Below are 23,057 nucleotides of genomic sequence, written 5' to 3' on the forward strand. Positions count from 1 at the left end.
CAGGGCCCTGGGCTGGAACCTGGAGTAGAGGGTGGGCCTGGGTTCCACCACAAACCTCCCAACTCCTGATCAGACACAGGAGGAGCTGACCCAGACTGTGAGTTCCACCAGAGGGGAAGATCACTGAGGTGAGCAAATCCGCTAATAAGCGCAGGACCCACCAAGGTAGAGGAGAAACTTTGTCACAATTATTATTTAACTATTTCCTGTTTTGGACAGTATTTAATTTTGACACATTTTAAGATCAACTGTAGTACTGAAGGCAGCAAAAATAACCTAGTATTGCATCTCAGATTCAATGTTTTAAGCAACATCTTTAAAAAAAAAAAATTCTGTTCAGGTCCTTTAACTAAACAATATCCATTGAGGAATCAAATATTTTGCTGAACAGATTCTCAAAGGAAGCTACATGGGATTCACATATTTGAGGCACACTTAACTCCTGCAGTGTCTTTTAAAGAGCGTTATTACATGTACTGTCTAATGCCACAGTTGATTCTGTTGCCTTCTATAAGGCATTTGGTACCACACAACATTTTGATTAAAAAATTAGAACAACATAAAATTAACGTGGCACACATCAAATGGATTAAAAAGTGGCCAACTGTTAGATCTCAAAATGTCATTGTAAACGGAGAACTGTCATTAAGGCGTCATATTTCCAGTGGAGTCCCGCAGGGATCAGTTCTTGGCCCTACATTATTTAACATTTTTATCAATGACCTGCAAGAAATAATAAAATCATTACTGATAAAGTTTGCAGATGACACAAAAATTGGGGGACTGGTAAATAATGAAGAGGACAAGTCTATCTATTTAGCATAACAAAGAGACAGTTCAGGAGTGACTTTATTACAGTCTATAATTATCTATCTGGGGAACAAATATTCAATAATGGGCTCTTTAGTCTACCAGAGAAAGGTATAATATGATCCAATGGCTGGAAGTTGAAAGTAGACAAATTCAGACTGGGAATAAGGTGTAAATTTTTACCAGTGAGATTAATAAAACACTGGAACAACTTATCAAGGGTCATGGCAGATTCTCTATCACTGACAATTTTTAAATCAAGAGGGGCTGGTTTTTGTAAAAATATGCTCTAGAATTATTTTATGGAAGGTCTATGGCCTGTGTTATACAGTCAAACTAGATGATCACAGTGGTCTCTTCTGATTGGAATCTATGAATATGAATTCCAAACACACTTTAAAAGACAAGGGGTAAAATTTCAAAGGTAACTGAGGCACTCAAGTCCCATTTTCAGTGACTTTCCAGTGATTTTCAATGAAACATACTCCCCTAAGTCACTTAGGTGCTTTTGAAAATTTAACACAAGATCCATGACCCAACACGTTTTAGATTGTCTGTCTGTAAAGTTTAGACCTAAGGCAAAGCAATCCAAAAGCCACACCTGGAGAGCTGTTACTAGGACAGCAGAAAATAAGTGGGGGTGGGACAACCCCAGGGGCATAATTGCCCTGAGTGAATAAGAGGCAGAAACTAGTGGCAAATTGAATTTCATATTAGTTTTAAAATTTTAATTTCAATGTATGAGGAATTGAATTACACAAGAATGGAAAATTAGTTGGTAAACCTGGAAAAATAAATAGTTTTTAAAGGTTTGAGATTTAAACAGACAGAATAGAGATGGCTTAATGTTTAAATGTGGATGCAACCTCAAAAATACAAGAGTACTTACTGTGCCCTCAAAAAAACCCTGGGTTTGTCTGGACAGAGTGGGTAATAGATGTTCGCCTAACTATTGTTTGCATATGCTAACTGAATAACATGTAAATACTGGTCTGCTTCTTGCACACCTCACCATAGTAACTCTAGCTCAGGAACCAACCCATGCAACAACCTCGATGCCAACTCTGCTCACATATCTACACCAGTGACACCATCACAGGACCTAACCAGATCAGCCACACCATCACCGGTTCATTCACCTGCATGTCCACCAATGTAATATATGCCAGCAATGCCCCTCTGCTATGTACATCAGCCAAAATGGACAGTCTCTACGGAAAAGGATAAATGGACACAAATCAGATGTTAGGAATGGCAATATATAAAAACCTGTAAGAGAACACTTCAACCTCCCTGGCCACACTATAGCAGACCTTAAGGTGGCCATCCTGCAGCAAAAAAACTTCAGGACCAGACTTCAAAGAGAAACTGCTGAGCTTCAGTTCATCTGCAAATTTGACGCCATCAGCTCAGGATTAAACAGAGACTGTGAATGGCTTGCCAACTACAAAACCAGTTTCTCCTCCCTTGGTTTTCACACCTCAACTGCTAGAACAGGGCCTCATCCTCCCTGATTGAACTAACCTCGTTATCTCTAGCTTGCTTTCATATATATACGTGCCCCTGGAAATTTCCACTACATGCACCTGACAAAGTGGGTATTCACCCACAAAAGCTCATGCTCCAAAATGTCTGTTAGTCTATAAGGTGCCACAGGATTCTTTGCTGCTTTTACAGATCCAGACTAACACGACTACCCCTCTGATACTTGCACACACAAGATTATCTCAATAAGAGCAGCCATAGCATTGAATACCTGGATTCTGAAAGTTTAAGTAAAACCCTATAAATGATTCCGTAATGGAAATCGTTTGTTTTACAGTAGAGGGTTTTTAATTTACAAACATATCACAGCAAATATCTTTATCATTAACAAGGGGGAAAGTAAGTAATGAGGCAATGTATACAAGATGAAGAATTTCATACCATGGCCGGTTGCCTAGGAAATTCTTTCATGAATGCTCTCTGTGTGATATTTCTATAGTATAATAGATTCTAGCTGTTCTTTCTAATAATTCTGAGTTTCAGGGTGAGATGTTATTTCTCTTTTGAAAGTAATATCACTGGTGCTAGCACAAAATTTCTGGTGTGTTTTTGTGCATCTTTAACACTTCTTTGGATGAAAGTGAAACTTATATTATTTAGAGCAGATCAAAGAACTACTTTCCTTGTTCAATGGTGCTTCTTGCTAGAAGTCCTCATGAAAAACTAGCCAATCTAAAGGCACAAAATATACTAAATATTTGAAGAAGGGATGGGTCAGAAAACCTTACAAATATTAGTGTCTTTGCTCAAAGGTGTATTTTAAATGCCCAAGGTCAACTTGGGTACATGCCTACCCAGGACCCATATTTATAACTTAACTGGATGTCCAAAGTGAGAAGTTGAGGTGCTTGTGGGGAGCAGTGGTAAGGTGGGGACAGTTTAGTGCAATAACAAACAATAATAAGGCAGGTGTTTTGACTGGGTTCAGTCTTTACTTTTTAGCCTGTTTTCACAGGGCTGTAGATTTACCAAACAACTGAGAGATCATATGGCTTTTCCGTGTTCCCTTCATTCCCTCTGCTTTCCAAGAGTGAGAATCCTGCACCAGACCTGGAGTCTCAGCTCAGGAGGAGTTTCACCCCTACTCCTGCTCAGCGCTTCAGCCAACTGCAGCCCTCCTGAAGTTCTGAGGGAGGGAGGGGAGCAGCAAGCCCTGTCTTCCACAAGGCTGCTGCAGCTGCTGTGTGGAGTGATACTGTACCTACTCATTTCTGCTCTGAGTTGGGATAGCTCAGTGGTTTGAGCATTGGCCTGCTAAACCCAGGTTTGTGAGTTCAATCCTTGAGGAGATCACTTAGGGATCTGGGGTAAAAATCAGTACTTGGGCCTGCTAGTGAAGGCAGGGGGCTGGACTCAATGACTGTGTGAGGTCCCTGCCAGTTCTAGGAGATAGGTATATCTCCAATTAATTTGGGGGGGAGGGATAGCTCAGTGGTTTGAGTATTGGCCTGCTAAACCCAGGGTTGTGAGTTCAATCCTTGGGGGGGCCATTTGGGGAACTGGGGTAAAAATCTGGGGATTGGTCCTGCCTTGAACAGGACCATGGATTAGATGACCTCCTGAGGTCCCTTCCAACCTTGATATTCTATGAATCTCCAGTAACAATTAAACTCATCCTGACATAAGGGAGGTGGTAGTTAACACAAACCAGTTCCTGATCCCTTCCTTCCATATCCTCTGAAGTCCATTACTTCAACCCAGGATGTTTCTGTGTCCCCTTTGCTGTAAGGCTAGCCCTTGTATATGCCAAGTTGGACCCTGCACTTCTGGAATCAGCTCACCTGTCAGTTTTTCCTTTGAACACATAGACTCATAGACTCTAGGACTGGAAGGAACCTCGAGAGGTCATCGAGTCCAGTCCCCTGCCCTCATGGCAGGACCAAATACTGTCTAGACCATCCCTAATAGACATTTATCTAACCTACTCTTAAATATCTCCAGAGATGGAGATTCCACAACTTCCCTAGGCAATCTATTCCAGTGTTTAACTACCCTGACAGTTAGGAACTTTTTCCTAATGTCCAACCTAAATCTCCCTTGCTGCAGTTTAAGCCCATTGCTTCTTGTTCTATCATTGGAGGCTAAGGTGAACAAGTTTTCTCCCTCCTCCTGATGACACCCTTTTAGATACCTGAAAACTGCTATCATGTCCCCTCTCAGTCTTCTCTTTTCCAAACTAAACAAACCCAATTCCTTCAGCCTTCCTTCATAGGTCATGTTCTCAAGACCTTTAATCATTCTTGTTGCTCTTCTCTGGACCCTCTCCAGTTTCTCCACATCTTTCTTGAAATGCGGTGCCCAGAACTGGACACAATACTCCAGTTGAGGCCTAACCAGCGCAGAGTAAAGCGGAAGAATGACTTCTCGTATCTTGTTTACAACACACCTGTTAATGCATCCCAGAATCATGTTTGCTTTTTTTGCAACAGTATCACACTGTTGACTCATATTAAGCTTGTGGTCTACTATGACCCCTAGATCTCTTTCTGCCATACTCCTTCCTAGACATTCTCTTCCCATTCTGTATGTGTGAAACTGATTGTTCCTTCCTAGGTGGAGCACTTTGCATTTATCTTTATTGAACTTCATCCTGTTTACCTGAGATCATTTTGAATTTTGACCCTGTCCTCCAAAGCAGTTGCAATCCCTCCCAGTTTGGTATCGTCCGCAAACTTAATAAGCCTACTTTCTATGCCAACATCTAAATCGTTGATGAAGATATTGAACAGAACCGGTCCCAAAACAGACCCCTGCGGAACCCCACTTGTTATACCTTTCCAGCAGGATTGGGAGCCATTAACAACTACTCTCTGAGTACGGTTATCCAGCCAGTTATGCACCCACCTTATAGTAGCCCCATCTAACTTGTACTTTCCTAGTTTATCTATAAGAATATCATGCGAGACCGTATCAAATGCCTTACTAAAGTCTAGGTATATCACATCCACCGCTTCTCCCTTATCCACAAGGCTCGTTATCCTATCAAAGAACGCTATCAGATTAGTTTGACACGATTTGTTCTTTACAAATCCATGCTGGCTATTCCCTATCACCTTACCACCTTCCAAGTGTTTGCAGATGATTTCTTTAATTACCTGCTCCATTATCTTCCCTGGCACAGAAGTTAAACTAACTGGCCTGTAGTTTCCTGGGTTGTTTTTATTTCCCTTTTTATAGATGGGCACTATATTTGCCCCCTTCCAGTCTTCTGGAATCTCCCCCGTCTCCCATGATTTCCCAAAGATAATAGCTAGAGGCTCAGATACCTCTTCTATTAACTCCTTGAGTATTCTAGGATGCATTTCATCAGGCCCTGGTGACTTGCAGGCATCTAACTTTTCTAAGTGATTTTTTACTTGCTCTTTTCTTATTTTCTCTTCTAAACCTACCCTCTTCCCGTAAGCATTCACTATACTAGACATTCCTTCAGACTTCTCAGTGAAGACCGAAACAAAGAAGTCATTAAGCATCTCTGCCATTTCCAAGTCTCCAGTTACTGTTTCCCCCTCCTCATTGAGCAGTGGGCCTACCCTGTCCTTAGTCTTCCTCTTGCTTCTAACGTATTGATAAAAAGTCTTCTTGTTTCCCTTTATTCCCATAGCTAGTTTGAGTTCATATTGTGCCTTTGCTTTTCTAATCTTGCCTCTGCATTCCTGTGTTATTTGCCTATATTCATCCTTCGTGATCTGACCTAGTTTCCATTTTTTATATGACGCCTTTTTATTTTGTAGGTCACGCAAGATCTCATGGTTAAGCCAAGGTGGTCTTTTGCCACATTTTCTATCTTTCCTAACCATCGGAATAACTTGCTTTTGGGCCCTTAATAGTGTCCCTTTGAAAAACTGCCAACTTTCCTCAGTTGTTTTTCCCCTCAGTCTTAATTCCCATGGGACCTTACCTAGCAGCTCTCTGAGCTTACCAAAATCCGCCTTCCTGAAATCCATTGTCTCTATTCTGCTGTACTCCCTTCTACCCTTCCTTAGAATTGCAAATTCTATGATTTCATGATCACTTTCACCCAAGCTTCCTTCTACTTTCAAATTCTCAACAAGTTCCTCCCTATTTGTTAAAATCACGTCTAGAACAGCTTCCCCCCTAGTAGCTTTTTCAACTTTCTGAAATAAAAAGTTGTCTGCAATGCAATCCAGGAACTTATTGGATAGTCTGTGCCCCGCGGTGTTATTTTCCCAACATATATCTGGATAGTTGAAGTCCCCCATCACCACCAAATCTTGGTATTTGGATGATTTTGTTAGTTGTTTGAAAAAAGCCTCATCCACCTCTTCCACCTGATTAGGTGGCCTGTAGTAGACTCCCAGCACGACATCACCTGTGTTTTTTTACCCCTTTTAGCCTAACCCAGAGACTCTCCACACTTCCGTCTCCTATGTCCATCTCCACCTCAGTCCAAGTGTGTACATTTTTAATATATAAGGCAACACCTCCTCCCTTTTTTCCCTGTCTATCCTTCCTGAGCAAACTATACCCATCCACACCAACATTCCAGTCGTGTGTATTATCCCACCAAGTTTCAGTAATGCCAATAATGTCATACCTAAGAGCACCTTTCCCCATCTGTTGGCATATGATACTTGGCTATCTGCTTATCTTCCTATATGGCCCTGCTCACCACCGTGCATAAGTACTACCCCCCAACTTGCCACTTATCACTTAATACACAGCCATAACCACACATACACAAGTCTCAGCAGTGACAGATATCCCAATTCAACTGCCTTCTACCAGCTGTTGAAGGCTCCCCAGGAAAAAGCATCCTCATGTCTCCAAAATGACAGATCTATGTGCCCTTACCTCAGAAACACAGACTTTTTCTTACACCCCATCAGCCAAATTTCTTGCTTCCTTTCTTCTAGTGTACCCTGCTATTTGTAGATGTGTCCCTAAGGCCTCCATTCATCTTAATTTGCACATTCTAAGGCTGGCCTGTCTCACTTTAACATATGGTTGCCTCTGATATATTGGAGACCCTGGTTTCCAGCTGAAGAGTATTCATAACCCGCAGTAGCTACTGCAGTTATTTTTTGTTTCAGCAAACTTTTTATCTAGGTCCTAGGTCATTATTAGCCAAATCACAAAACTGGGAGTTCATTACTGTATAGTAGCTCATCACCTTATGATTTTATCCATTCATTTGAACTTATTTTCAGCTGTTCCTAGCAATACACCATACCTCGATAAATATGAAAAAAACACACCAAGCCCCCCTACTATTATGAGCACTCATTAAGAAGCAAAACAATCTTTTTTGATAAATTGTGCCAGGGATTTTAAGGAATAGATGATTACCTACTTCAACAACATTAAAGCTACCAGTAAAAAATAAATACATCAATAATCACCCTTCCCCCCAGAACAAACACATTTAATTACATAGCAGATGAACAGGGGCATCTTGGGAGAAATGTATTTAAAAACAGAGCTATGGTCACATTACTCAGGAGTGACGAGTTTTGTGGTCTAAAGAACAAGTCTGAAATACTTAGATTCAGTTTCCAGAAGGATCAACTTAGGCCTTCATCACCCTTTGGTAAATAAATCAAGGTTCATTTATTTTGTTGTGTTTGAGAATTTCAGGTGAAACCTAAAATGACAAGGATCTGTCTACTCCATGGGTAAAACCCTGGCCCCATTTTAAACCAATGGGAGCTTTGCCATTGGCTGCTGGCCAGATTTTACCCTGTGTGGGCATTAAGGATCCCACAACAGTTTAAGAGTCAGGATTACCCTGGTGTTCTTGATCAATACATTTTCCTCCACATTCAGCCATGCAGAAGACTATATGCTGCTGGTTGTCATTCCACCCCAGACGTGGCTGTGTTTCAGTGATAGGCTTCCTTCGAAAGGTACAGATCATCTGAAGCCACTGTTAAGAGACCAGCAAAAATCAGTTGCCTAGGAAAGGTTGGATTTTTTTAAACAAAATTATTATGAAAAAAAATTAGGGATAATTTAAACTGGGTTTAAATATAAAAATCAACACTGAAGCACAGTTTAAATCTAATTAAACACTTAAGAATGGGGATGGAGTATTGGAGGTTGCCCTTAGTGAAGGCCATGCTGAAGTTTGTAAAGTACTCTGTGATAAAGGCACTACTTAAAAGCATGATATTACTGTAAAAATCTCCATTAAACCTATTCATTGAAATATGCCTGTGGATTGCTGGCACGGAAGGTTTTTTATTTGAGTCACTCTGCTGTGAGAAATGCATCAGTAGCCTCTATCTTGCCGGGGTTTGTCTCCATTTTCAATTATATAAATGCATTGCAAAAAGGCAGCAAAGGTTGAACAGTACTTCACAAGTAGCAGATAGGAGGAATAAGGCCATGAGCCAGTGTCCCTACACTACATAGATCGTGTTGCGACCCAAAGTGCCACCTTTGTGATATTAATGAATACATCAGCTTGGATGTGTTAAGAACACCTCCTTGAACTTTTACTTACAAAGCTCAAACTAAACTGAACTTTCATGAAGATCAAAACAATTCCATTAATTTTTTTCTCCCATATTCTGTTTTTCATTGGACTAATCCTACTCCTATTGTAGTCAATGGGAGTTTTGCCACTGTCTTCAATAGAGCACAACTTGCCCCATTAGTTGTAGTTTTTGCATGCTGCTGAAATTCCTTGCTCTACCCAGAACAAGAAAATACCCAGAAAAAGACTGTTCTTACTGTAATTCCAGCCCAATAGGCCCAGGAATACTTGGAATCCCAAGAGACAGCCTATTATGGTAAGATGTCCATCCTAATTTTCAGGTCCACGAGATTCTAATAAGGTTAGACACTTTTTGGTGCCTAACTCAAACTTACAGAAGCTCCAAACATTTCTACACCAACAGAAAATGAACATTTCTAGGGCAAGGCCACTGATGAGTAATACCAAATTCATGCTTTATTCCATATCGCACCATTATTAAATAATGTGAATTAAATACTGATGTCTAGCTGTAAACAACTTAAACATTACAATAGCATTACAGTGTTCTGTAACTTGTATTTTTGTGTTCTAGAAGTGAAAAGCATTATTATAATTATATGTGACTCCAGCTCACAAACTAAGGATGTGGATAAGTTTTGGATTCTCAACTCCTTAGCCCAAGGTTTGGTTGCTCTCTGATTATTGTACAGCTAAAGAAGTCTGCTATGTGTTAATAAATTATGCAAACTCTGAGCATGAGCCAGAAACCTCTGAAGTCAATGAAAAGACTCTTTCCATGAACATCTATGGTTTTTGAATCAGACTTTTTCCCAGTAATGGTGCTCTTGGATGTACGTAAGCTCACCCTCCCCCTTTTTCCAGAAAGGAGATTTTCTAATATTGATCCACTTGCGATGACCAGTGTAGCAAAACCACAGTGATAACATTTCCAAATCACTCCTCGTCACAGAGTACTTTGGAAGCTGCCACAAAAAAAATGTATCCTCTCTAGGGCTAGTTACTACTAGCTCAATCTTCTTTTTCCCCTTTCTGTTACCTCTGACACTAGCAACAACAAATAACCACTTAGAGAGGCAATTTCCCTGTAGACTGGCAGCATGTCTAAAATGTGAAACATCAAGACACAGAAAATAGCACTAATAAAACAAAGTTGCTTTGGCTTTCCTTAATAATGTCAGTAACTTACATCGGTAACAATATGCTAAGGAAAGCTCTTTTCTGCTAATAGTTTATATGTATGTGGCAGGGTTGGGGGGAGAGACAGGAAGGTTGTACAACATTCTTTCACTTATTTTCATGATCTGTTAGACTGGGCAACAACTAACCGCTGCTTCTAGTAGGGAGCAGACATCGTGTCTGTGGTAGAACGAAAAGGAAGAGCTAAAATATACCAAGCTTTATTTTGGCACAAACCACACCACTCCTTGCAAAGTCCCTGCTGTTTTCTTCTCAAATACAACTGCTAGAACATTAGACAGGGCCCAAGATCAGTACTGAAGGCCGGGGTGTCAACTCCCACCAGATTCCCCCCTCTTCTTCCAAACTAAGAAAGTTGTCACATTTATTTTAATTGACCCTCTAACTTTTTTACTGACAACATTTCAAAATGCAAAATGGAACATCTGCTTAGATTATGTATTGTGGCAGAGCTATTGCAAAAGCTTCAGCTTGGTTCTAAGGCCTGCGTCATCATGACACTGCAGAGCGGTTTTGCTTTGGGTTAATAAAAAATGTCACTTTTTGTAATGATTGATAGTCAATGTAAAACTTGCATCATAACTGTAATAAGCTAATCAGAATTGAACAGTTTAATGTTCTTTACTTTTCTATGTAAATTTTTTTATAACTAAATATAACTACGGAACATTTAAAAGGGGCTAAAAACTCCACATGAGCTGAAAAGGAGGATGGTTCAGCAGTTAGTCAGAATCCCAGTTGACACATAGAGAAGATATAAAGAATTCAGATTCTGGGATTTAGAAGTGCTGCAAGAGTCAATAACTGAGGAATTTTAGGACTGCAGGAGCCAGGAAGAATTTGAGGAATTGGACTGGAAGATTCAAACACAGACCTCCCTGGTCCATAGGTACTGGAATGAAGGATGCTTGGGGTGCTGCTGCACCCCCTGGCTTGAAGTGGTTTCCATTATATACACGGTTTACAGTTTGGTTCAACGGGTCTTAGCACCCCCACTATACAAATTGTTCCAGAGCCCCTGCAATAGGGTCCATGCAGGTGAACCCTTGCACCTGTGTGGAATTCAATTGGGCTCAGTGAGGATAGGTGTAGGCAGATCTGATATCAGAATGGTTAGGGAGTGGGGTCAGCCATTTCAAATAAACTAATGCAGGGCCTCCATACAGCTGCATAACCTTTGCTGATTATCAGCCAGTAAGTAATGAGTGATCAGACTGACCACTCCAACCTGCAGAACCCTTGTACTCCACCTCCTAGATGTGTAGGATACAGAATTCTGTCTAGCACTCTCTGCAACTGACTTTGCGCATGGCCTGGAAAACCCTAAGATTACCCAGGAGTAGAGTGGAAATGCGAACAAAGTGTGACAGGACACAAATGAGATCATGGATAGACCAGAAGATGAGCTGGCTCTGCCTCATCCCATAATTGCTGTGCACATTATAATCAATTTTCCCCTTTAGATTTTTAAAAAAAATCCAAAATAAGTAATTAAGCAATAACATCAATAGTGAATGAAAAAGTGCACAGTGAAGCTAAAGATGTAAAGTCTTCTGTGACCCTTCTGCCAGGTGTTGTTGGTACAAAAAGAGCCAGATTCAATTTTCTAGATATTCCTTTTCAACAACTTAGCACCACCAGCTCAAGCCCCCACCTGGAAACCAAGGAAAATTTACTTACCCTCTGGGCACCCTTGTTAGGTAATGGTTCCCCCAGCACAAGCACTGGAGGCACTGTAAAAGACAAAGAAAATGTTATCTTGAGAGAAAAGGGCAAGTAAACCCTATGACCCTGGGGGTGGGGTAAGGGCATGGCAGCCCCACGGTTAAGTCAATATGGCTGGGCTCAACCTCAGGGCTGCGTGGCCCAATGGCCGGCATCACTAGGGCTCCCCTCATCTGTGGGGAAGTGCAGCCTGATGCCCAGAGTCACAAGGCGTGCCCTGGACTGCAGGGAAGCATGGCCCACTGGCCAAAGTCAGCAGGACTCCCCTTGGTGGCAGTGAAGCGTAGCCCAATGCCCAACGTCAGTGGGACTCCCCTGGGCTGCAAAGAAGTGTGGCCCAATGGCCAAAGTCAACAGAACTCCCCTGTCTAAGATCCTTAAAATGTGGATCTTGATTGACAATCAAGTCAATAAGGCTCCCCTGGACTGCAGGGAAGCACAGCCTAATGGCCAGAGTCAGTGGGACTCCCGTTGGCTGCAGGGAAGTGCGGTGGAATGGCCAAAGTCAGTAGGACGGGTTTGGTGGGGCAACTGGGTAGGGGGAACCTGGGTCCTCCCTGCTCCACCGGGTCCCAGCCCAGGTCCCTGGCAGTGGCAAAGAGGTTCACCATGAAGTCGGTGGGGAATCCGCCCGTAACGTGCTGACTACTGCAGGGACACTGGCTAGGGTCTCCCTGGGCTGCTTCCTACCTTGACTGCTGCAGTTGAAGTTAGGGTGTCCCCAGAGTCTCCAGGCCTCTTGGGTAGTGCAGTCCTTGGCGGCAGCAATCTCTCTGGGGTGTCTGCCGGTAGCTGGGTGCCTGTCTGGATCTCTGCATCCAACGCCCTCATGGCCTGGGCTTCTGGCTGCTCCTCAGCTGTAGCCAGAGAGGTGCATCCTTCCTCCTCGGCAGCCAGCCCAGACTAAGCTAGGTTTCTCCCTTTTATATTGCAGCAGCAGTTGGAGTATTCCCAGCAGGGTCGGAGGGCATGGCTTCTGCTGCTAAGACCCCTTCCACTTCAGTGTGGGGCAAGTACAACCCGTCACAGGGACACAGAATAAACTTGAGAAAGGCAATAATAATTAATCAATAATATCTTTATAGATCTATTAAGTGAAAGTCTCCTCTTCCCAGGGCGTCTTGGCAATAGTCTTAAACTCAGTCCTATTCTCACAGCATGGGTTTCAGTAGGGCAGTTTGTTCTTGCAATAGTCCTCTTTTCCCTACTCCTCTGCACCCCCATGCACTGTTTATTGTTCAGGATTCACAGAGAGTCCAGAGTTCAGGAAAGTCCATCTCCAGCTCCTAAGGGAAGTAACACAGCTGTTCTGATTACAGCTTCATTGATTGGTGGGGAGGTGGGCCCTCACCAGAGTTCCTCCCACTATGTTGCTGTTCTCTGTGCTGTCACACACCTCAAAAGCACTTCTTCACAAAGTCTTCAGTGTGGCATCAGTGACGTATAGGAACCTGACCAGAGTCCTTACTATTTGGGATACTCTCCCACCAGGGTTGGAGGAAGCAAGCTTTTTTCTTTCTTTCTCATCTCTGGCTCCACAGCACATCGGTGGAAGACTGAGCCTTTGGTCAGGGTGACCTCTCACCTCAGGGCATATTTGATGCAGTTCTTGGGTACTTTCATTTCCCAACAGGGATAACATTTTGTTACTGCAAACCTAAAAAAACAACTGAACTTTGACCAAAATACCCCACAGGGTCACATAATAGAAATGCAAATGAGGCTTGACCCATTAGGTCATTTCCACCTTGTGGAACACCTTCCAACAGATGCCGGCAGAGACCTCTCTCCTGGATGGAACTTCTGCCTAGCTGGAGTTCTTGAGCAACTCTGGGCTTCTCTTCAGTCATTCACCAACAGGTGTCAATACAAGCCCCCCACATTCTAGGGCTTCAGACTATAGGGCTTAAACTTCAAGAATAGAGTTATTTAAAAAGGTTCAGAGCAGACTGTTAGAAGAGGAGAGAAGAGGAGAACAGGGAATGTGAGTAAAGAAAAGGCAGCAAGCAGTTCCAACTTGCCTTTTTTCTCCCCTTCAAAACATATTTTTTTTCCAAATGTGAGCAGATTTTAGGGTACTCATTAATCTGAAAAACAAGTACCACTTCCAGACCATCAGTGCCAGGATGGACTGAAATACCAGCCAACTTGGGCTAATAGTGCCAGGGTCATTCAATATACCAAGTGCCACATGCTATTAAGTGCCAGGGTGATTTGACAGAACATCCTGTCCAGCCTATTAATTCCAAATTGCAAATACCTCCTCAGCAGTAGATGTATAAATCAGCCAGCTATTTTAATTTTACAAAAGAAATGTGATTATTGTTGCCCATGTGAAGGGGTAGTACAGGTAAAGAAAGAGACTTCTGATAATTTGATTGCATTTAAGTGCTATTGTTCCTGATTCCAAGTGGGATTATGGTTGATTATCGGTGAAACAGTCATATTGTGCACCCTGACAGCCTTTGAAAAGTCTTGAATTTCTATGAATTCTGTGAAATCCGCCTCTACTGCAGAAGGAAACATATTATGGTGCACATTTCCTACAGACTCTTCAGTGGAGTAGAGCACTATTCAGCAGTCTGCCCAGGAGCTCTACAAAACCTATCTCAATGTACAGCAACTGCTTAGGCATGGAAAGGGCAGGAAGGTCGTTCATGGTTTGCAAAATCAACTTATGTAACACCATGCCCCTGGGTGGGTCATCGGCAGTGTAAATTGAACATGGTACCTCAAGATCTCCAAGTGTGAGCCCTACTGCCTGAGCTAAAAGACTCACCCTCGTTAGGCAAGGCAGTAGCAGGTTCAACAACCTCGCCATGTGGCCCAGCAACAAGTAGAGGCAGACAGAGTGCCACACTGAGTGGCTGTGGGTTACACTTGCAAAAGCAAAAGAGGATGTTAACTCAGCCATCGTTTGGTGTCCATATAGAGTTGTGCTGTCCTGTAAAGTTATGATACAAACATTGAATGTAGAGAAGAAAAGTTGTTGTCCAGGGATGAATGAACTGATTCATGTAACATAAGAACTGGCCTGAATATTCATCCAAAACACCTATCCTATCTCACCCAACTGTTTTGAGGTTTTAAAATATTAGGTTTACTTTTAAAAAAACATGTTTTCATTGTTATACTCTTCTGTCCTTCCTAGTTCTGCAAGAAGCAGACACAAAAGTGCTAGACTACAGAAAGGGAGGTTGGTTCTTGTGGAATTTCAAGGCTTGCTCCAAACAAGCAGTACCACCAATTTTGAGAGAGAATGTGTCTCTTTTTAGATTTCTCATCCAGTTTTGCAGAGAATGCAGATGTCTCAGAGAAGGTTCTGATAAACATCTGAACCTTAAAGTGCTTTTTCTGGGCTGAACCTATGAACCATCTGAGGTTAGCTCATCACCAGCACTGAAAAATGTCATAGACCTCAGCCTGGAGCTGTCCCATGTGGCCAGGAGACCTCTGAGCACTGTAAAGAAAGATTGAAGTATACAGTGTAACAGGATAGATGAAAATACAGAGCCCCACTAGTAGATTCGGAATGGATTCAGCAATTAATAGGCAGACAACTGGCCTGGAAGCATCATGGAATGCAACTTTAGTTTTGGTGGATAGAGACTTAATGGTGCCAGATCCAATCTAACCAGAAGACCCACAACTAGTCAAAGACTGTCACAATAAGTGCTCATAACTCTTACACATTTCTATCTGATTCTGATACATAAACTTTCTCCAGTACACAGGCTCAACATAGCACAAACACATAAAACATTCAATCCCTCATATAAAGTAGAACCACACTAATTAACACATTTTCTTACAACAAAAAATTGTAGCCACTTCCCACTTTTTAACAAAGATGTAATGCCAGACAGTGTTGTATGGAATGCACATATATTACTAAGAATTTAGTTTTACAAAATAGGCAACAAGTCCACTTAGCATTTTATGTATTATCAAGTAATTAAAACTGAACTACAATTATCTTCTCAAAATACATAGAATATATTTTGAGAGATATTATCCTTGCTTATGTATTTGTTTACATATCTGCAAAGCTCTATAATATGCAGTGATACTCCCAGTTATTAGTGAGGTTCTGTTGTGCCACATGCCAGAACCCACTTTCAAATACATACATGTAATAAACACATTTCCAAAAACACAGAATCACCACTGCAAATAGCCAAATAACTCCAGCAGTGCTATTCAAAAAAGAAAAAAGAAACGCACAACATGCCAAAAGCAAATAGAATGTGTAAAAAAACAGCATCAATTTCCTCTTCAAAAACCCATCATGGAAGTTTTGAATATCTTAGTTACATTCTCTACTGTGGTAGCTTTCACAAGCCCCATAGCCCCATTGGGATAGATACCATACCAACACATAAGTACACATAGTCCCTAACCCAAAGACCTTAAACTCTAAGGTTCTGATCCTGCACTTGATTTTGCATGGACTCAGTTACAAGACGGGTCTAGTTTAAGACAAGATGGAAGTTACTAATAAGAACATTTATTTGTATGGGCCAGCTCATTGTGACAGAGATCTAATCTCACTCATGGTTGAAAATGGTTTGGTCCTGTACACACGAGGAGATAAAATACTTTCAATATCAGTTGAGAGGGAGTAAAAAAAAATGGTCAGTTTCTTAGGGTAGATGGTCCCTGAGAGAACAAACTTCAAAACCAATGCTTGCTTGCTATTTTTGTCATGTGATCTCTGTAAGAAGTAATGCATTTGTTTTAAGGGAACATAAGTAAACTCATGTATTCTGACTGATACTAAGAAGTGTTCTATGTTTACAAATTTGAGGCTCTCAGGACTGAGACAGTACACTGTGACCTTCAAAAGCTTCTGATAGAACCAGAAGGAATACAGGTAGCAAACCTTTGTAGCATGAGCCAAAGTTACTGTTACTAATCCTTAAAATGCTGATCAACATCAGCTTAAAACATTAGAGGAACTATGACACGTCTTCATAGTAATGTGTGAGATTGTGTTGGTTTCAGTTATGAAATTGAAATATAGCATGATGAGGCTATGCTTCTTGGGAGTTACACGTATGTGTACATGCGCACACGGACTCAGACAGCTTGTTAATAGAATAGAGGGAGAATAGTAATGTAAAGGCTAATCCAGGCAAGCTTGCTGAATTCAGTTAAAGTAGAGGATATGTTTACCTGCCTTTTTGAATAGCAGAAGGAGACCTGGGGAAAGCGAATCTCCCTTGATCTAGAAGAGGTGACACACCAAACACAGAGCTCATGCTTGCTGCACAGAAAGAGAAGTCTCAGCCTCATCAAGAGCACTCTCCTTGCATCCTTTCTAGGACTCCTCAGGGTTCCCACAGAGGAAGGTACAAAAGATGGGCATGCTGGGTGCAGACATGGGGCAGCTCCACATTAAGGGGGTAGGGCAAGAAGGACATATCTTTCCTCCTCTAGACCACAAATGCAAATGCTAATACAGGTAGGGGCTGTTCTTTGTTTTGTTGAGCCCTGTCCATGGTAGGATACTCCCTTAAGGGAGAATGTGATGGGGTGCACTCGCCCCGCACTGGTTGGGGGAGGTGTAACCCTATACAGTGGGCTGAGGAAGCCATGCCCCCTCAGCTCTACTGGGCATAATCCAAATGCACTAGTATAAAAGAGAGCAGCTCAGCTCAACTGGGACTGAGTGACAGAGGGGAAGGACACTTAAAGCAGGCTTCAGACAAGGATCAGCCAAAGACCAAGGCTGTGGGAGCTGGAGATGCCGCAAGCCAGGCAGATGCCAGGATACACACGGAGGCCCTCCCTGGAGAGTCTGGAGTTGCTGGGGACAGTGCAAAGTGGGTAACCTGGAGATAGTGGAGACTCTCCGACTGCAGCAGCAGGAGCCACGGTAGGAAGCAGCCCAGGGGAATTAGGTAGTAGCGCGGTTAGGGAACCAGAACTTTGAGTCGGCGTGTTTTGGTCAGACTGCCCCCACTGACTCAGTGGCATGCACTCTGGCCACTACCAGGGCCCTGAGCTTGGCCTGGTGGAGAGGCAGGGCCTAGGCCCCCCTACCTGGGCTGCCACCACCACCTTTTTATGAATGGCAGCCCCCTTCCCTGCCAATAGTGGGCTGTGCCAGTAGGCCTTACTGCCCTGCTGACTGGGGCAAGTACATTGACTTTGGCTACAGAGACATAAGTGCGGGTGCACTCACGCTTTACTGGACAGGGAACACTTGCCCTGTGGCAGAGACCTTCGGGCTGCCACTGACTGAGGAACTAAAGAGCCAGTACTATGCACACAGAGCTAGTGCACATCCACACAGAAGTTCAGTGGATCAAAGATTCATAGATTTTATCGCCCATTATGGCCTCCTTCAGTTTCACCAAATGAGTCTTGGATGAAGCACATAATATACTGATGAGCTAGAGATTATTGTTTAGAATACTGGGAAATCTTTCTGGTTTGGAAGCAATCTGCAGGGACTTTACTAGAGCTTTGGGTAAATGTGGCTTCTAGCACCTGGGTGAAGGAAGAGAATGAGTGTTTCTGATTTCCAGTGCATGCAGGCAATTTTTCTGGCATGGCACTTTTTTTGGGAAGGTCTGTAGATGCTTTTAGTAACATGTAGGGGTTAATATTGCTGCATAGACGAATACTGTACAAACTGAGGTTTTACAGTGGCTTATGTTTATTAACAAATGTGGATGGTGTTTTATACCACAGAGAGAATTTTCATCTGATGATTAGACACCCACCAATTATTGACACCAATGAAAACAGCACAGAGTGCCCTGGCTGGTGAGAAAAGTCAATATGCAGTATTTTTAGCCTAACGTATCAAAACAAAACTAACAACCAATCAAACAAATATGTATAATTCAAGGGATAAATCATACATATAAACCTGAGGGCAGAATTTGGCGCTTAGATTTGAAATAACTTAAGCACAAACTGAGAGAAATCCCTGCAGCAGAGGATGAATAACAAGTACTCTTAGTAGTAAAAAGGTTGTGAATGCTTTTCCCTAACTATTTACATATAGAATTGGGCTTCTGGCAACCTCCTTGGAATTGTGCTTGGGTAGACTAAGGCCAAATTCCTCCAGTCTTTGACTCTGTCCTTATTTAAAGCAAATGCTCAATGAAGTAATTTCTTACTAAAGTCTCTTAGGACAGATCTACCCTGGGGGGGTGGGTGGGAATTGATCTAAGATACGCAACTTCAGCTTTGCTATTCGCGTAGCTGAAGTTGAAGTATCTTAGTTCGACTTACCTGGCTGTCCTCAGGGTGGCGAGTCGACTGCTGCGGCTCCCCCATCAACGCTGCTTACTCCTCCTGCCGAGATGGAGTATGGGCATCGATTCACGGATGCAGATGAGAAGCGATAAATTGATCCCCGATAGACTGATTACTACCCGCTGTTCCGGCAAGTAGTATAGACATACCCTTAGAAAGTTGGATTGAGTAATGTCTGAAGAATTTGGCTTTCAGTTGGTGCACTTGTCAATAAAAATAAATGAGGCCAGTAGCATATACATTTAAGAAATAAACTTCACTTACTGTTCTGGGGTTTAATTGGGAAAAAAAAAGTCTTTTGCAAAAAACTTTACTTTCATACGTGAAACAACCTCTAAGGCTCATCAGATGGCAACATTCTTTGCCATCCTCCTGTCTCTCACTTTGCATCCATCTGTGGTGACATGGTGAGTTTTTTATCCCCTGAGCCAGCTTGTTAGCTGGACCCATGGCTGTCCATCATAGCCTTCTAACAAATCCTGTAGGGCTACTCTAGACCCAGTATGAGATATTTATGTTGTGTCTTGCATGTTGTATAAAACACTATGCACTTCTGAAAGCATAAAGTACAGTTAAAAAAAGAAGCAAATTGCATACAGCCCTAAATAAAATAAATTATAGGCCCCAGATGATCTCATAAATCCTAAGGCAGAGTTCAGATGCAGTAATTAATTATACCAACATGGAATTCATAATGATCAACTATTAACATGTGTATGGGGGACTGGATGTTTCAAGATTTGGTAATGGGATAGGAGACTTTCACCTCTAGGTTGCTGATTTGAATCTGACCCCAATTCTCTTGAGACTGAAGGCTGCTAGCATGTGTTGTTTGTTCTGTAGCATACGTGAAATGAGATGATGTTCTAAGCCTGGTATCTAGTAAGATATACATCTCCACCCCACAGACACCATAACGAACATAAGTTACCTTCTCTTTCCTATTGGCCATCTCAGTTTAGAGGTCAAAGAGTGATAGACTGTACTTCTCACCCCTAGAGGTGGTCTTCCCAGGACAAGTACCCATCAGAAAGTACTGCTAGCAATGCAGTGGCAATGAAAATAAACTGGGGAAGCCTATGATTGATTGGCAATCCCTTGATTTGAGGATGACCTGTACCACGGATTTACACAGGGATCCTGAGATGAGTCAGGAGTCCGATCCTGGAACCGCAAATTCACTCGCAGTAGGTGCAGACATTTTGTGGCAGGCCAGCGGCCTTCTGGGAGAAAGTTATTTCTTTTTTCTTCCTCCTCTCTCTCTTTTCAGTTTTGAGGGAAAGGCACTTCTCCTCAAAGCGGGCCACTGCCTGATGGAGGATATGGTGCCATTGGGGTTGGTTGGTGGCTTGCTCTTCCTAGCTTGTGATGTCCTCATCAGTTTTCTTAAGATACCCTTTCAGTGTGTCTTTGTGGCATTTCCTCTGACCACCACAGGATCGCTGACCATGGGTGAGCTGAGAGTAGAGTCTGGCATCCGCACACAATGTCCAGTCATGTGAAGTTGGTGCATGAGGATCATTGATTCAATGCTGGTGACGTTGGCTTCAATGAGGATGCTGGCATTAGTGCAGTGATCTTGCCACTTGACATGAAGGATCTTCCGAAGGCATCGTTGGTGGTACCTCTCCAAACTCTTGAGGTGCTGTCGATAGGTCAGCCAGGTTTTGCATCCATAAAGGAGTGTAGGAATAATTGTTTTATAGACTTGGATTTTGATGTCCTGCCGTAGGTCACGGTCTGTGAAAATGCATTGGAACAGTTTTCTAAAGGAAGCACTTGCACACTGGATCCTGTGCTGGATCTCAGTGTCGATTTTTGCATTTTGAGAAACTTGGCTACTGAGGTACCAAAGTGCTGAACTGCCTCCAAAGTCTGACCCTTGATGGTGATTTGTGGCGAGTCATGTGCAAGGCCTGAAGCAGGTTGATAGAGCACTTTAGTCCTCTCAATACTGAGTGAGAGTCCTAGGCTTCGGTAAGCTTGTGCAAGAAAATCCAATGTGGACTGAAGGTCATTCTCAGTGTGTGCAAGGAGGATGACACAATCATCAGCATATTGAAGATCATTAAAGGATGCCATGAAGACTTTAGACTTCGAGTGGAGACATCAAAGGGTAAAGAGCAGCCCGTCCATTCTATATTGAATGTCAACTCCACTACGGAGGTGATCTTTAATGAGGACCAAAATGACTGCTAAATAGATGGAAACCAGGGTTGGGGCAATTACGTATCCTTGCTTAACCCCAGTTTTGATGATGAAAGGTTCCGTCTCAAGGCCATTACAGAGAACCATAACAGTCATCTGATCATGGAGAAGCCTTAGGACCTTAATAAATTTTGGAGGGTAGCCAAATATGGCCAACATCTTCCACAGGGCTTTGCAACTGACAAAGTCAAAGGCCTTTGTCAAATTGATGAAAGCCATATACAGGTCCTGATTTTGCTCCCCAGACTTTTCCTGGATTTGGCAGACAATGAGGATCATGTTGGTTGTGCCACAGGATGGTCTAAAACTGCACTGAGATTCTGGCAATATTTCCTCAGCAAGGAGAAGTAATTGATTTAAGAGGATACAGGCAAGAATTTTCCCTGCTGTAGATGCAAGGCAATTGCATTTATTAAAGATTGTAAATCTGGCTTGTTGCCTTTATTAAAGATTGTATCTATGTTAGCATTTCTCAAGTCTTCTGGAATCTTCTTATTATACCAGATATGAAGAAAAAGTCTGTGGAGCTTCCCTACCAGTTCTTCACCTCCAAACTTGCAGGTTGTTTAGGGAAAGCCTATGTCTGCAGCTGTTTATGCTGTATATAATTACTAAATTCATTTAAAGGAACACATAATAAATTATATAAAGAATGGGAGGCTGAGGGAGTGCTTACATTCAAGTGTGTAAATGTTGACTGATCCAAACCCTTCAGAGGGTTCTCCAAATCTGAACAACTCCAGTTTGCTCAACCCCCAGTGTCAAGTGGAAATAGTGGAAGAACAAATTGCTATGGGACATTTTCTCTAGTATGGATAAAACATGGCCAAATATATACAGTTGGGGATAATCCTGCACTGTCAGGAAGAGGAACTAGGTAATTTAGTAGGATTTTCCTGCATTAATTTCTATGACTTAGCAGCAAAGAATCCTGTGACACCTTATAGACTAACAGACTTCTTGGAGCATGAGCTTTCGTGGGTGAATACCCACTTCGTCGGTTGCATCCAAAGTGGGTATTCACTCATGAAAGCTCATGCTCCAAAACGCCTGTTAGTGTATAAGGTGCCACAGGATTCTTTGCTGCTTTTACAGATCCAGACTAACATGGCTACCCCTCTGATTCTATGACTTAGGTTGTATGGCTTCTGTCTGTTTTCACAAAGGAGTGAAAAATCAGATATGCTAGTAGTTGCACAACTATTAAACAGTACACTCCCATTTATCCAAAAGACCGGGGGGACATCCCAGACTTTTGGATAAGTGGGCATTTGGATAAATGGAGGTACTCTTTTGAGCTGCAGTTTCACACTGATGTAGAAATATGGGGAATGGGGGAGTAATACTGATATTTCCTTAATATTTGATACTTTATTAAAAAGTAAAAACACCCAGCTTTACTGAGTTTAATAAAACACCAAAATTGTATTAAAAGCACCATGGGCATAATTTAATTCTGAATATTATATCTTTAAAAAAACCTGAATAATCACAGTCTGTTGTCATTGAGAACTCTTTTTTTGCACAGCCTTCTGAGGCAGTTGATGCAACAGAACCGCTATACAGATGCAAAACCGTTGATTAGTGCTAATACTGAATTGACCCTTCCAGACAATTGTTGCTGCTGAGACAGGATTAGGTCCAGTAACTGCAGATAACCACTCAGAACTGCTATACAACTACACAACCATTGATAGTGCTAACAGGTGCTAAGAGACTAATTGAGACCTTATTAGCAGGTGATTATTTAACATGAGGAACACACGGTGGATTCAGATAACTAGGGTTTTTGGATACAGAAAATTCGGATAACTGGAATTATAGTGTATTTGTTTATACT

Source organism: Gopherus flavomarginatus, chromosome 2 (assembly GCF_025201925.1).
Source record: "Gopherus flavomarginatus isolate rGopFla2 chromosome 2, rGopFla2.mat.asm, whole genome shotgun sequence".
Lineage (NCBI taxonomy): Eukaryota > Metazoa > Chordata > Testudines > Testudinidae > Gopherus > Gopherus flavomarginatus.